The sequence below is a fragment of the Piliocolobus tephrosceles genome, unplaced genomic scaffold, assembly GCF_002776525.5.
Source record: "Piliocolobus tephrosceles isolate RC106 unplaced genomic scaffold, ASM277652v3 unscaffolded_108, whole genome shotgun sequence".
Taxonomy (NCBI): Eukaryota; Metazoa; Chordata; class Mammalia; order Primates; family Cercopithecidae; genus Piliocolobus; species Piliocolobus tephrosceles.
In genome coordinates, this window is record NW_022291865.1 from 1,069,279 (window position 1) to 1,085,542 (window position 16,264).

A 16,264-nucleotide genomic window follows, 5' to 3' on the forward strand; every position below is an offset into this window, starting at 1 on the left:
TCAGTGTACCTCTACCTCCTCCACACACCAGTCTTCTTTTACCCAGGATACCGAATCATTCTGTGCATGTATGTATGGGACCGCCTATATTTCACCCTAGAGCTCCAGCAGCACTTGTTTTTTTTTTTTTTTTTTTTTTTTTTTGGTCCCGTTTGCCTTCGCTTTGGAGATAGTAAAGGGAAGAAAGGAGCACAGTACCAGATTCAGCAAGGCTGCCTGTGAGCCACATTTTCATTGGGCAGTGTCTGCATGTTAAATACTTCACAGTGGCCGGGCTCAGTGGCCCACGCCTGTAATCCCAGCACTTTGGGAGGCCAAAGTGGGCGGTTCACTCGAGGTCAGGAGTTCAAGACCAGCCTGGCCAACATCGGGAAACCCCGCCTCTATTAAAAATACAAAAATAAGCTGGGCGTGGTGTTGGACGCCTGTAATCCCAGCTACTCCGGAGGCTGAGGCAGGAGAATCACTTGAGCCCCGGAGGCAGAGGTTGCAGTAAGCCAAGATGCACTACTGCACTCCAGCCTGGGTGACAGAGTGAGACTCTGTCTCAAAACAAAATAAAACAAAAACTTTACGGCAATCCTGGTCCCTACCAGGGAGCATGTGTTACAGGAAAACAGCCAGTCCACTCTGCAACCAATTTGGACATGGCCCTGAAAATCCTTTTGCAGCAGAAAGGGGAAAATAAGAGTACTGGCAGAATGTCAGATGGTGGGGATGCCTCACCCTCTAGTCTTATGACTATGACACATGAGACAGTGTTCCGCTGTACCTCTGCCCCACCCCACCCCCCACTATTTGTGGATCTGAATCTGGAAAAGAGCTTGGAGAGATGTACAGGCCTCCTTTTCTGCAATCAGAAACAGAGTACCATGTGGAGGCAGAGAGCCAGAATAGGTTGTGGGGAGAAAGAGACAGTTTCCATAGCAACTGTAGAGATGAGGCCTCTAACTAGCACAGGGTCTCAGTATAAAGGTCAGCAGTAGTTAACCAAAGATTCTGCTTTCATCAAGTCTGACAAAGAGACTAGACAAGAGATCTGAATGGTATAGGGAAGGATCACACACTGATTAGATTAGATGGTAGGGGCAGAAACTCAGCCTTGTGATCTCAGGCCCTGCTAAAATTGGGTTTTATTAATTACAGTGCAAATGTAGATTATGGTAGTACCAAAATCGCTTATGTGTGCTGGATGAGTATCTTGCAGGCTTATTGCCAAAGGCTGACAATGTCACTGAAAGATTGGCTATAGGTGTCTGTTAATCATCCTCCTCTTTCCTTGGTTAACAGTATTCCAGCCATTCTACTGGGTGATGAGTGCAGTATGATTATGTTGTCAGAATATATATATATATTTAGAGACAGAGTCTTGCTCTATCAGCAAGGCTGGTGTACGGTGGCATGACTGTAGCTCACTGTAACCTCAAACTCCTGCGCTCAAGTGATCCTTGCACCTCAGCCTCTGGAGCAGCTAGGACTATAGATGCACGCTATCACACTGGACTAGTTTGTAAAAATTTTTTGTAGAGACAGGGTCTTTGTGTGTTGCACAGGTTGGTCCCAAACTCCTGGCCTCAAGCAATCCTCTTGCCTTGGCCTCCCAAAGGACTGGGATTACAAGTGTGAGCCACTGTGCCCGGCCCGGGATTTTTTTTTTTTTTTTTTTTTTTTTTAAGACGGAGTCTTGCTCTCTTGCCTAGGTTGGAGTGCAGTGGCATGATCTCGGTTCACTGCAACCTCTGCCTCCCAGGTTCAAGCAATTCTTCTGCCTCAGCCTCCTGAGTAGCTGGGACTACAGGCCTGCGCCACATAGCCCAGCTAATTTTTGTAGTTTTAGTAGAGATGGGGTTTCACCATATTGGCCAGGCTGGTCTCGAAGTCCTGACCTCATGATCCACCCACCTCAGCCTCCCAAAGTGCTGAAATTATAGGCATGAGCCACTGCGCCTGGTCCAGAAAATATTTTTAAATGTTAAATTGCACATAGCACTGTCCAAAGTGCTCTATAAAGAAAACTGTGGCCAGGAGTGATGGCTCACGTCTGTAATCCCAGCTGTTTAGGAAACTGAGGTGGGTGGATCACTTGAGCCCAGAAGTTCAAGACCAGCCTGGGGTACATAATGGAACCCCATCTTTACAAAAAATACAAAAATTAGCCAGGTGTGGTGGTGCGTGCCTGTAGTCCCAGCTACTCAGGAGGCTGAGATGGAGGATCAATTGAGCCCAGGAGGCAGAGGCTGCAGTGGGCCGAGATCTCGCCACTGCACTCTAGCCTGGTCAACAGGGCAAGCCTCTATCTCAAACAGAAAAAAAAGAAAGAAAAAAGAAAACTGTGGAGCATTAGCATCTGTGTCCCGGAATTTTATAAGCAAAGACAGAAAATGCTCTGATACATATGCATAAGACATAGAAAGCTGAATAAAAAATTAAATACATATATGAATTATGAAGAATTTAAAAACCTATTTTGAATTTAGGAAGTGTGCTATGGCAGAAGCCTGGTAGTAAAACGATGCTATTCGAAGGCCCTTCCAAGGTTGTTACCAGTGGAGGGTCTTGACTATGAGTTGTCCAGGTTCTTGGCATATTGAACAAAGAATTGCACTAGCCAGGTGCAGTGGCTCACACCTGTAATGCCAACACTTTGGGAGGCTGAGGTGGGTGGATCACCTGAGGTCAGGAGTTTGAGACCAGCCTGGCCAACATGGTGAAACCCCACCTCTACTAAAAATACAGAAATTAGCTGGACGTGGTGGTGGGCACCTGTAATCCCAGCTACTCGGGAGGCTGAGGTGGGAGAATTGCTTGAACCCAGGAGCTGGAGGTTGCAGTGAGTGGAGATCGTGCCACTCTGCTCCAGCCTGGGTGACAGAGTGAGACTTTGTCTCAAAAAAAAAAAGAATTGGACAAAATGCACAAACCAATGGAAGACAAAAGCATAGATTTATTGAAGTGAAAGTACACTCTACAGAGTGGGAGTGGGCTCTAGTAAGTGGCTCAAGAGCCCCAGTTGCACAAATCTTCTGGGGTTTAAGTACCCTTTAGAGGTTTCCTATTAATTACATCCTATGTAAGTGAAGACTTGGCCTGCGACCTATTGGAGGCTGAAGTGGTAGCTTGGCCCATGACCGATCAGAGGCTGAAGTGAAGTTACACCCTATGCAAATGAAGACTTGGCTCCCATCAATCAGAGGCTGAAGCGAAGGCTGCCTGTCTCCATACCCTATTCTCCTGCCTCAAGGGGATTATTAGGGACCTGTGATATGCATGATTGTCAGACACAGGTAATAGTGTTTGATGGCTATGGAGCTTCCTGTTTTGTTTCATTTAACTGTTGACCCCCTGGAATGACCAAGTATGATCTTTTGGGAGCTCTCCAATTCTGTAGCTTCTTCCACAGTCTTGTCAAGCAAAATTGGCAGATATAGTGGCACACCAATGCTTTTGAACTATTTGTGATGAAGGACCCTTGAACTGTCAAAGGTGTCTAAGGATCCACCTCTGAAAGAGGAGGTTAGAAGAGATGCAAGAGGAAGGCACTGTTATAGGCTCTTTCCTTGGTTATGCACTGGAGTGAGCACAAAGCAAAAGATAGTATAAATCTCAAATGGTTTGAAAAGTATTGGCTAAGTTTAAACCAGTTAGGGAATTCTCAACCCCCAGGGTTTCATAATGTATAGTGATAAATTATCCAGTAGGTAAATTAAGCACACTTTTAACAAAGTGGGAAGGGCATCTCTTAAGTTTTTCTGGAAATAATTTCATATCTGGCATTTAAAATAAAGTATTAAAGTTGTCCTCATGAAAAATCAGAGCTTTGCTTGCAACCAGTTACACTCATATTGAATTACGTGTTCATGGGGGAGAAGAACATCATAATTCTTTCAATGCTTAAAGTCTCCGTAAGATTTAAGACAGCTCTGGCAATTCATAAAGAAAAGATGCTGGCCCTTCTAGCCTGATGAATGTCACTAGTTTTTCTGGGGGTCTGAGCTCATTTGGTAGAACTCCAGCCCTGCTCTTTGGATTGCATGGTTTTATCCACCAAAATATCCAAAGGGAGCTGCATACAGCTCAGATTCCCTCCCTGCACTCAGTTCTGCCTATAAAGCATTCTTACACAGAGAGAGGCGTGTTGGATTACAGAAGTGCTGTGTCAGAGGCTTATCCTTGGCTTTTGGGGGAAATACTATGATCATAATGCATACCAGCAGCCATAGGGTCACCTCAGCCTGAACAGCTGGTTTGTCTGCAAAGGCAATGAGTAAAATAACCTTTAAAAAGGCACTGAGTAAAATAATGTCTAAAAAGGTTGAGATGGGGAAGAAGTCTGCATTTGTTACTATGTCTGGGCCACAGAGGAGGCCCACAATAAATATTTTTGTAATTATTATTTGTTAACATTACGTAAATGGGCAGAGCAATGGGACTGGGTTTATCTTCCCCCTGCAGAGCATTGCAAAGGACAAGGAAGAAATTTCCCCTTTTTCTTCCCTCACTTCCCACGTTCTTTTATTTAAGAAAGCGATTCCCGAAAGCGAAAAAAGTAATCTATCAATAATAGCATCTTTCCTTATCCATTCCAGTAGCCTGTGAGATGGAAGGTGGTGTTTGGCTGTGACCTCTGATACCATCTTTTCTTTTAATCTGAGCAAAGCTACCTCTTACTGCAGGGATCTCTAAGGATTTTCTTTGTAGTGGTAGAGATGATGGTGGTAAAGAGGATTGAAACCCAACTATATAACTTAGTTTTTAGTCCGTACCTGTGTGTGAATTATATTTTGCATTTTTTTCCCTAAAGTATTCATAGAATGGAGTTATTTTCTTTCAAGGAATGCTTGGGTTGAAGAAATGTTATTCCCTTTGCAATATCACAAAATCACAAATACTTTGTGTCTTTCTTCTCATCAGTTCCTTCTTGAAGATCCTTCATAATATGCCCTAACTTCCCTTTCCAACATTACCTCCTGCACATATCCTGTTTTTATTTTTAAAATTTTATTTATTTATTTTTTTGAAACAGAGTCTCGCTTTGTCACCCAGACTGGAGTGCAGTGGCACGATCTCAGCTCACTGCAACCTCCGCCTTCCAGGTTCCAGCAATTCCCTTGCCTCACCTTCCCGAGTAGCTGGAATTGCAGGAGTGCATGCACCAACATACCTGGCTAATTTTTTATATTTTTAGTAGAGACAGGGTTTCACTATTTGGCCAGGCTGGTCTTGAACTCCTCACCTCAGGTGATCTGCCCGCCTTGGTCTCCCAAAGTACTGGGATTACTGGAGTGAGACACTGCTCCTGGCTGCAAATATCATGTAGTAACCCTTTATTCAGTCAGTCTGAACCACTTGCCTTTTTTTCATTCTTGTATTTTTTGTTTAGGCTGGTCATTTTTCCTTGAATACTCTGTTTTCCTGAATTCTTATCTAAGGATTTATTTATTTACCTTTACCTTATTTGTGGAATAAAGATTCATCTCATTCCACAAAGGATTTAAGGGATATGACCGAACTCAAACACAACTGCTTCTGCAAAACTGACTTTCTTACTTACCAACTATGTGAACTTTGGCAACTTGCTTATCTTCTTTGTGCTTTAGTTTCATTATTATTATAATATTATATTAGTTAGTATTATTATTATAGTTTATTATTTCTATAAAATTAAAATAATAATAGCACCCCACCTTATAGGGATTATTCTGAGAATTAAGTGGAACCACCTTTTAAATATGCTTAGCACAATGCCTGGAATTCATTCATTCATTTATTCATTCATTCAATAATATTTATGGCCAGGCATGGTAGGTCACACTTATAATCCCAGCACTTTGGGAGGCCAAAGCAGGAGGATCACTTGAGTCAAAAGGATCACTTGAGGTTGCAGTGAGCTGTGATCATGCCACTGCACTCCAGCTTGGGCAACAGAGCAAGACTCTGCCTCAAAAAAAATTTGTTTTAATTTATTGATTGATTTGTAGAGATGGGGTCTTGCTATTTTGCACAGGCTGGTCTTGAACTCCTGGCCTCAAGTAATCCTCCCATCTTGGTCTCCCAAAGCGATGGGATTACAGGCTTTAGCCACCATTCCTGGCCCTCCCGTATACATTAAATTGTCTCTTGATTACCTATAATAACTAATACAATGTAAATGCTATGTAAATAGTTGTATTGTTTGGGAAATAATGACAAGAAAAAAAATGTCTGAGAATGTTCAGTACAGATGCAACCATCCTTTTTTTTCTGAATATTTTCAATTCATGGTTGGTTGAATCCACAGATGCAGAATCCCCATATAGGGAAGGCTGGACTATATTTTAAAACACTACAAAGAAGAATCAGGAGAAGGCAGGGCAAGACTTCAGACTAAGATGTAAGCCTGGTATCTGTGGAAGGAGAGAGGGAAGGAAGGAGGATTGGAAAGGAAGAACCTTATCCTATTTATTTAAGAAAGTTATCTAAGAAAGTTTTGGCTATGCCAAGGAAGAGTCCTTAAACCAGAGGCACCTGTTAAAGAAATCTTGCATCTTAACAGGAATGGGCCTGCCATTGTATTCCTGCTGTGCTTAACCATTGGCTAGGATCAGCCTGTGGGAAACATGGCCTTAATGCAAATGTGATGGTAGAGCCAGAAGGGCAGCAGGTGGAGCCATCATTTAATTATGCTCTCTGTAAGCACATATCAGTGGTGCATTTTCTTTCTTTCTTTCCTTCTTTCTTTCTTCCTTTCTTTCTTTCTTTCTTTCTTTCTTTCTCTCTTTCTCTCTTTCTTTCTCTCTTTCTCTTTCTCTCTCTCTCTTTCTTTCTTTTTCTTTCTTTCTCTCTCTCTTTCTTTCCTTCCTCCCTTCCTTCCTCCTTCCCTCCCTCCCTCCCCTTTCCTTTCCTTTCCTTCCCTTCCTTTTTTCTCCTTTTCTAATAGAGTTTTGCTCTTGTTGCCCAGGCTGGAGTGCAATGGTGTGATCTCGGCTCACTGCAACCTCTGCCTCCCGGATTCAAGCAATTCTCCTGCCTCAGCCTCCCAAGTAGCTGGAATTACAGGCACCGGCCACAACGCCCGGCTAATTTTTTTGTATTTTTAGTAGAAACAGGGTTTTGCCATGTTGGCCAGACTGGTCTTGAAATCCTGACCTCAGGTAATGCACCTGCCTCGGGCTCCCAAAGTGTTGGGATTACAGGTGTGAGCCACTGTGCCCAGCCCAGTGGTGCATTTTCATGGTTGCCACAGTACATACTGCATGGATAAGTTTATCTGAAATTCTAGAATGGGCAAGACTAATCTACAGTGACAGAAAGCAGATAAATGATTGCCTAGGGCTGCGAATTGATTGCAAAGGGCACAAGGGAACTTTTCGGGTGATTGAAATGTTCTATATTTGATTGGGGTCATAGCTACACACACCTGCGCATGCACGTGCACACAGGGATGCATGTGTATGCATCCATTTATTGAACTCATCAAACTCTACACTTAAAATGGGCCCAATTATGACTGGGCATGTTGCTTATGCCTGTAATCCCAGCACTTTGGGAGGCCAAGGCGGGTGGATCACCTGCGGTCAGGAGTTCAAGACCATCCTGGCCAACATGGTGAAACCTCATCTCTACTAAAAATACAAAAAAAATTAGCTGGGTACGGTGGCATGTGCCTGTAATCCCAGCTACTCTTGGGGCTGAGGCAGGAGAATCACTTGAGCCTGGGAGGCGGAGGCTGCAGTGAGCCAAGATTGCGCCATTGCACTCCAGCCTAGGCGACAGAGCAAGACTCTGTCTCCAAAAAAAAAAAAAAAAAAAAAAGGGGGGGGCCCAATTTTAATTGTACGTAAATGATATATAAAGTTGACTAAAAAACACAAGATAGGCTGGGCATGGTGGCTCACACATGTAATCCCAGAACTTTTGGAGGCCAAGGTGGGCAGATTGCTTGAGGCCAAGAGTTCAAGACCAGCCTGGCCAACATGACAAAACCCCGTCTCTACTAAAAACACAAAAATTAGCTGGGGGTGGTGGTGTGTGCCTGTAATCCCAGCTACCCGGGAGGCTGAGATACAAGAATCGCTTGAACCCAGGAGACAGAGGTTGCAGTGAGCTGAGATTGTGCCATCGCACTCCAACTGGGGTGACAAAGTGAGATTCTTCCTCAAGAAAAAAAAAACAAACAGCTGGGCACGGTGGCTCACACCTGTAATACCAACACTTTGGGAGGCCAAGGTGGGCGGATCACGAGGACAGAAGATCGAGACCATTCTGGCTAACATGGTAAAACCCCGTCTCTACTAAAAATTACACACACAAAAATATAGCTGGGTGTGGTGGCGGGCACCTATGGTCCCAGCTACTTGGGAGGCTGAGGCAGGAGAATGGTGTGAACCCAGGAGGCGGAGCTTGCAGTAAGCCGAGATCGAACCACTGCACTCCAGCCTGGGCGACAGAGCGAGACTCTGTCTCGCAAAAAAAAAAAAAGAAAGAAAAAAACAAGCATGAGATATCACTTCACACTGACAAACCAAATGTTAGTGAGAATGTGGAGCACCTGAAACTCTAATACTAATATGTTGTTAGTGGAAGTATAAAATTATACAATAATTTTATTTTTTTTATTTTTAATTTTTTTAGAGACAGAGTCTTGCTCTGTTGCCCAGGCTGGAGTACAGTGGTGCGATCATAGCTCACTGCAACCTTGAACTCCTGGGCTCAAGTGATCTTCCCACCTTAGCCTCCCTAGTAGCTGGTACTACAGGCTGGCGCCACCATGCTTGACTAATTTTTAAAACTTTTTTTGTAGAGATAAGGCCTCTCTATATTGCCCAGGCTGGTCTTGAACTTCTGGGTCAAGCGAACCTCCCACCTCAGGCTCCCAAAATGTTGGGATTACAGGCATGAGCTACCACACGTGGCCTACAGTCATTTTCAAAAACTGTTTTTGGCAGTTTCTTATAAAGTGAAAGGAGCACACATCCTATGTCCCAGCAGTTCCACTGCTAGTTATCTACCCAAGATAAAGGAAAACAAACATTCACAAAATGAATTGTTTATAAATGTTCATAGCAGCTTTATTTATAATAGTCTAAAACAACCCAAATATGCAGTAATAGGAGAATTAATAAAACAAATTGTAGCACATACAATTGAATGTTGCTGAGCAATGAAAAAGAATGAAGTACTGATGCATGCAGCAACATGCAAAATGTTGAGCAAAAGAAGCTGGACACAAAAGACCTCATACTGTGTGATTCCATTTATATAAAATAGTATCACAGGCAAAATTAATCTATCATCATAGAAGTTACAATATGAATGCCTTGTGGAATAGGGATTGACTGGAAGGGACCATGAGTGACTCTCTGGAGCGATGAAAATGTTCTATATATTGATTGATATGTAGGTTTCATGGCTGCATACATTGGTCAGAGCTCATCAAATTATTGGCCAAGCACAGTGGCCTATGCCTGTGATCCCAGCATTTTGGGAGGTCAAGGTGGGAGGACTGCTTGAACCCAAAAGTTCAAGACCTGCCTGGGCAACATAGTGAAACCCCATCTCTACAAAAGAAAGAAAAATTAGCCAGGTGTGGTGGTGCATGCCTGTAGTTCCAGCCCCAGGGAGACAGCTGGGAGGATCACTTCAGCCCAGGAGCTGAGCCCAGGAGTTCAAGGCTGTGGTGAGCTATGACCGAGCCATTGCACTCTAGCCTGGGCCACAGAGCAAGACCCTGTCTCTTAAAAAAAAAAAAAAAAAATACACAATTAAGAGCTATGGATTTCACTGTATTTAAATTTTACCTCAATAAAAAAATCAGTCACTAAAAATAAAAAACAAAATGAAAGACACAAGCCTAACTATTGAATTGGTAGTATTGTTTTAAATGATTTTAAAATACAGTAATTTAACTTTATATATATATATGTTTTTTAGACAGACTCTCACTGTCACCCAGGCTGGTGTGCAGTGGCATGATTACTGCTCACTGCAGACCCGACCTCCTGAGCTCAAGTGATCCTCCTGCATTGGCCTCCCAAAGTTCTGGGATGTGAGCCACCATGCCTGACCTGTTCATTTTCTTTGGGTGTGTTGATGATGTTCTTATGTTTAAAATATTCTCTTTTATTTTATTTTATTTTATTTCTTTGAGACAAGAGTCTCACTCTGTTGCCCAGGCTGGAGTGCAGTGGTGCGATATCTGCTCACTGCAACCTCCACCTCCCAGGTTCAAGCGATTCTCTTGCCTCAGCCTCCCAAGTAACTGGGACTACTGGTGCCCACCACCATGCCTGGCTAATTTTTGCGTTTTTTTTTTTTGAGACAGAGTCTGGCTCTGTCACCCAGGCTGGAGTGCAGTGGCGCGATCTCAGCTCACTGCAAGCTCCGCCTCCCGGGTTCATGCCATTCTCCTGCCTCAGCCTCCCGAGTAGCTGGGACTACAGGCACCCACCACCATGCCCGGCTAATTTTTTTGTATTTTTAGTAGAGACTGGGTCTCACCATGTTAGTCAGGATGGTCTCGATCTCCTGACCTCGTGATCTGCCTGCCTCGGCCTCCCAAAGTGCTGGGATTACAGGCGTGAGCCACCATACCGGGCCTAATTTTTGTGTTTTTAGTAGAGATGGGGTTTCACAATGTTGTCCAGGCTGATCTTAAACTCCTGACCTCGGGTGGTCCACCCACCTCAGCCTCCCAAAGTGCTGGGATTATAAGTGTGAGCCACCAAGCCTGGCCTAAAATATTCTGTATATTTTAGACACAGAAGTATTTATGAATAAAATTATATGATGTCTGGGATTTGTTTAGAAATCAGTTTGGAGGAAGTGGGTGGATATAGATGAAATAATATTGAGCACTTGTTGGAAAAAAACAGAAGAAAAACAACAAAAGAAGATTGAGCATTTGTTGATAATTGTTGAAGGTGGATTATATAAGTACATAGCTTTAAAATTTTTCTCTATTAATAAAAAGATAGTCTCTTCAAGCCTTTTGTTATAAGCAACCAGAAGGGTGAAGTTGCCATCAACTGAGATGGGGAAGGTTGCAGGTGGAGTAGGCTTGGTAGAAGAGAGGAGTTCAATTTTAAGCATGTTGAATTTGAGATGTCAGTTGGACATCAAAATGAAGATATTGAATAGGCAGCTAGATATATACATTTGTAATTTGAGAGAGAAGTGTGGGTAAAAGATATAGTTAGGAGTCATTGGCATATAGATTGTATTTATAGCAATGTGACTGGATAAAATCAAGAAAGGAGTGAGAGTAAATAGAACTTAGAACATAGTAAGTGCTCGAGAAGTATTCATGATAACCACGTGACGAAAATTCTTTCAATTTCTGTCTCACAATGCCTATAGAACTTTTATTGTATCTTGTACTATCATTATTTGTATGTCTTATCTCCTTCCTAGATTGTAAATTCTTTGAAGCTAGAAACTAGGTATTACTCATCCTTATACACTGCTCTCTCCCCACCACCACCATGGAGCCAAAATGGTACCTTGCATTTAAGTGAATTGAAATTAATAAATGCACCTGAGTTTGTGAAGAAATTTTTGGTCCGTTTTATGGCTTTTCTGACTTGCTCTGACTTTGGGTTCTTGAGACTCTGTGTGATGTGCTTATATGTGAGTAGAGTCAAGATGCATTACTGTTATTCTTGCCACTAGTTAGTTAGCACACTAGCTCTGTACAGCCCAGATCAGCCTTTGAGACCTAGCTCAACTGAAGACACTACAGAAGGCACATGCTCAGAGTAGAGTGGGAAAGGGCAATAATGACATAGGAAGTAGGATCCAAGAGTAGGCACTGTGTTCATGCAATGTTACTTTTACTTTATTATTTATTTATTGTTTTAAATTTTATTTTAGGTTCAGGGGTACATGTACAGGTTTGTTAAATAGGTAAGTTGCATTATCACGGGGTTTGGTGTACAAGCATAGGAACTGATAGATAGTTTTTGATTCTCACTCTCCTCCCCGCTCCCCCCTTAAGTAGGCCCCAGAGTCTGTTGTTCGCTTCTTTGTACGTAGACATTACTTTATGTACACACACTACCTCAGAATATGAGTAACCATTTCATAGCTCAGCCACTAGGACACAGTGGTGTCCTTGTCCACTGAAGTCTTCTCTTATATTCTTTTTAGATTTCTCAGCCCCAGAACATAAAAACTCCTTTCTTCCTATTGAAACGTAAGAGTTTAGGAATAACTGGTTTTTTTGTTTGTTTGTTTGTTTTTTGTTGTTGTTTTTTAATTTGCAAAATGAACTTTTCTCTCACCTTCTACCACTCTGGGTCTGATTTCTGGCAGTTTCCATAGTCTTTAAATATATTCCTTCTCTTGTCCTCATGCTGTTCCTATGTTAGGTACAGGTTAACTTTTCTTTAGTTTTGCTTAGTACCAAACTGCCCAGCTCCAATCTTGGATAATTTAGTACCACTCTCTTTCTTTGTTTTTTATTTGATAACCACAGTATAATTATCAAGATCAGGAATATAACATTGATTTGTTACTAATCTACAGACTTTATTCAGATATCAACAGTGCTCCCATTAGAATTATTTATAGAAGAAAGGAAACCAAGTTCTTGTCCAGGATTCAGTTCTGAATCATCTGTTGCATATAATGGTTTTGTCTTTGTAGTCTTCTCAAATCTAGAACATTTCTTGAGACTTTCATTGTCATTGTTGACCTTGGCAGCACTTCTTTCTCACGTTCTCTCTCTTTGGAGAATATGGGCCGTTTATCTGTAGAGCACCCATTAATGTGGGTTTATCTGATATTTTCTCATGATCAGATTCAGATTATATATTTTTGGCAGGAATACAATTAAAGTGTGATATATCCTCACAGCATCATATCAAGTGACACAGATAGCTTTTTGTCCCCTTACTGGTATATTAACTGAGATTAGTTGGTTGAGTTGGTGAATACCAGGCTTCTTCACTGCAAATTTACCACTTTTCTCTTTGTAATAATTCAGTACATTTTAGGGAGATACTTTGAGATCATGTATATACCCTCTTTCACCATATTATGAGTTTTAGTATTAATGATATTTATTTTGAATCATCTTTATTGTGAAATATAGCACATATAAAGTGAATAAAATAAAATATAAATGTACAAATTTATGAATTATAAATAGTTTACCTGTGTAATGCCTCTGGTAATAAAAAATAGAACATTTCCAAGCACCTCACATGCCTTTTAATGAATTACAACCCCACTGTTCCCTATAAAATTAACCATACATTCTGACTTTTATTGCAATCCTGTTATTACAATTTTTTATGACCTAAGTATGCATCTTTAAATATTAAAGTTTAGTCTCATTGAAAAACTTGTTTACTGTAGTAAAATAAAATACACATAAATGTACCATTATAATCATTTTTAAGTGTATGGTTCAATGGCATTAAGTACATTTACATTGTTGTACAACCATTACCGCCATCCATCTCCAGAACTTTTTCATCTTCCCAAACTGAAGCTCTGTAAATCATTAAACAATAAATTCCCTTTCCTCTCTCCTCCTAGCTCCTGGCAGCCACCATTCTACTTTCTCTCTTTCTGAATTTGCCTACTCTAGGTACCTCATATAAATAGAATCGCACAATAATTGTTCTTTTGTGTCTGGCTTATTTCACTTAGCATAATGTTTTCAAGGTTCATCTGTGTTGAGCATGTTTGTATCACTCTCGATTTTCATTCTATAGTACTGGCTTCCAGGACGTTAGGAATTGGAAAGAAAGCTGAGATGGTGGAGGAGAGCCAGGATTTATCAAGTCACAGGATGAATTTTCAGGAGGGAATGGCAACAGCATCAGACACTATAGACGTCAAAGATAATGAGGTAATTTGTTGTTGTTGTTTTTTGAGACAGAGTCTTGCTCTGTAGCCCAGGATGGAGTGCAGCGGCGCGATCTCGGCTCACTGCAGCCTCCGCCTCCCAAGTTCAAGTGATTCTTCCACTTCAGCCTCCTGAGTAGCTGGGAATACAGGTGCATACCACCGTTGTATTGTTAGTAGAGACAGGGGTGTTCACCAGGCTGGCCAGGCTAGTCTTGAACTCCTGAGCTCAAGCAATCAGCCTCCCTTGGCCTCCCAAAGTACTGAGATTACTTGAGCTACCGTGCCTGGCTGATAATGAGGTAATTTGACAAGAAAATTTTAGAACCAGTTATTAGCATGTTTTGAGTAACTACTTTGTGTCTGGCATTAGATTTATGGAGGTTGAAGCCAGACTGCAAACATAGAGAAGTAGAGTGGAGAGGAGATGCTACTTGGACGTGAAGATTTGATTACTTCTATACAAAGGGGAGAGGCTGGGCGCTATGGCTCATGCCTGTAATCCTAGCACTTTGGGAGGCCGAGGCGGGCAGATCACCTGAGGCCAGGAGTTTGAGATCAGCTTGACCAACATGGAGAAACCCTGTCTCTACTAAAAATACAAAATTAGCCAGGCCTGGTGGTAAATGCCTGTAATCCCAGCTACTCAGGAGGCTGAGGCAGGAGAATCACCTGAACCCAGGAGGTGAGGTTGCGGTGAGCGGAGATTGCACCATTGCACTCCAGCCTGGGCAAGAGGAGCGAAACTCCGTCTCAAAAAAAAAAAAAAAAAAAAAGGAATATATGATTGTTTTCCTATCATTAAACTTGGCACTTGTCAAGTCTCCTCAGTAGAGTACTCTGCCACTGAGCTCCAAAACTATGAGTTTCCGTAAGATCATGAAGCAACTTTAAAGGTTGGTGGAATACCTGTGAGGGAAGAATAAGGTGGCTAGGGTTCTTTTGCTAGAAGTCTTTGAGGAGGCTTCAGAAAAATACTAAGTCATATAGCATTTAGATTTGTTGTTTGATTGTTTGACATTTATTATAGAATTATAGGACCAAATGAGATGATCCCAACTTAATGACATCTATTTAGGTTTTAAAGATAGCAGTTAAAGACAATATGAGAGGAAATGACTTTAAATTATATAATAAAGGATTTAGGTTAGAAGATTAGGATTAGAAGAAAAATTTCTGACAACGAAACTTTAAAGCAAGTTAACATAAGATCTGTTGAGTCTTCTTCTCTGGGAGGGTTTTAGAGGTAAGTTAGATTTCTCTGTCTAAGGTGGTTTAGAAAAAGATGTTACCTTTAGACAGGTAAAGGTGCTGTTGGTCCTTTGCAGTCTAGGAGTTAATAAAGGCCTTTGACTTATCTAGCTGCAATCAGTCACAGCTTCCATGGGTAACCATTCTGCCTGTAGTTTCTGTTTTTCCTGGATAATTTAATGATTAATTTAATTGCCATACTGCCTAACAAGGAATTAATAGTTTTTCTTAACAGTTTTTTAAAGACTCTTGTTTAGTAATGTGAATGGCTCACTCATGTATTTATCTATTTATTTTTAGTCAGGTTGAGGTTTTTAGGTTTTTATTTTTATTTTATTTTATTATTATTATTTTTTTGAGACGGGGTCTCGCTCTGTTGCCCAGGCTGGAGTGCAGTGGTGTGATCTTGGCTCACAGCAAGCTCCGCCTCCTGAGTTCACGCCATTCTCGTGCTTCAGCCTCCTGAGTAGCTGGGACTACAAGCACCCGCCACCACGCATGACTAATTTTTTGTATTTTTAGTAGAGATGGGGTTTCACCGTGTTAGCCAGGGTGGTCTTGATCTCCCGACCTTGTGATCTGCCCGCCTCGGCCTCCCAAAGTGCTGGGATTACAGGCGTGAACCACCACGCCCGGCTTTTTTTTTTTTTTTTTTTTTGAGTTGGAGTCTCGCTCTGTTGCCCCAGCTGGAGTGCAGTGGCACGATCTCGGCTCACTGTAACCTCCACCTCCAGGGTTCAAGCAATTCTCCTGCCTCAGCCTCCTGAGTAGCTGGGACTACAGGAACCCACCACCATGCCCAGCTGATTTTTTGTATTTTTAGTAGAGGCGAGGTTTCACCGTGTTAGCCAGGATGGTCTGGATCTCCTGACCTTATGATCTGCCCGCCTCGTCCTCCCAAAATGCTGGGATTACAGGTGTGAGCCACTGTGCCTGGCGGTTTTTAGGTTTTTATTATTGTTGTTTGTTTCAGACAGGGTCTCACTCTCTTGCCCAGGCTGGAGCACAGTGTTCCAGTCTTGGCTTATTGCAACCTCTGCCTCCTAGTTCAGAAGATGCTCTCACCTCAGCCTCCTGAGTAGCTGGGACTACAGGCACATGCCACCACACCCAGCTAATTTTTTTTTTCATATATTTTGTAGAGATGGGGTTTCGCCATGTTGCCCAGGCTGGTCTCAAATTC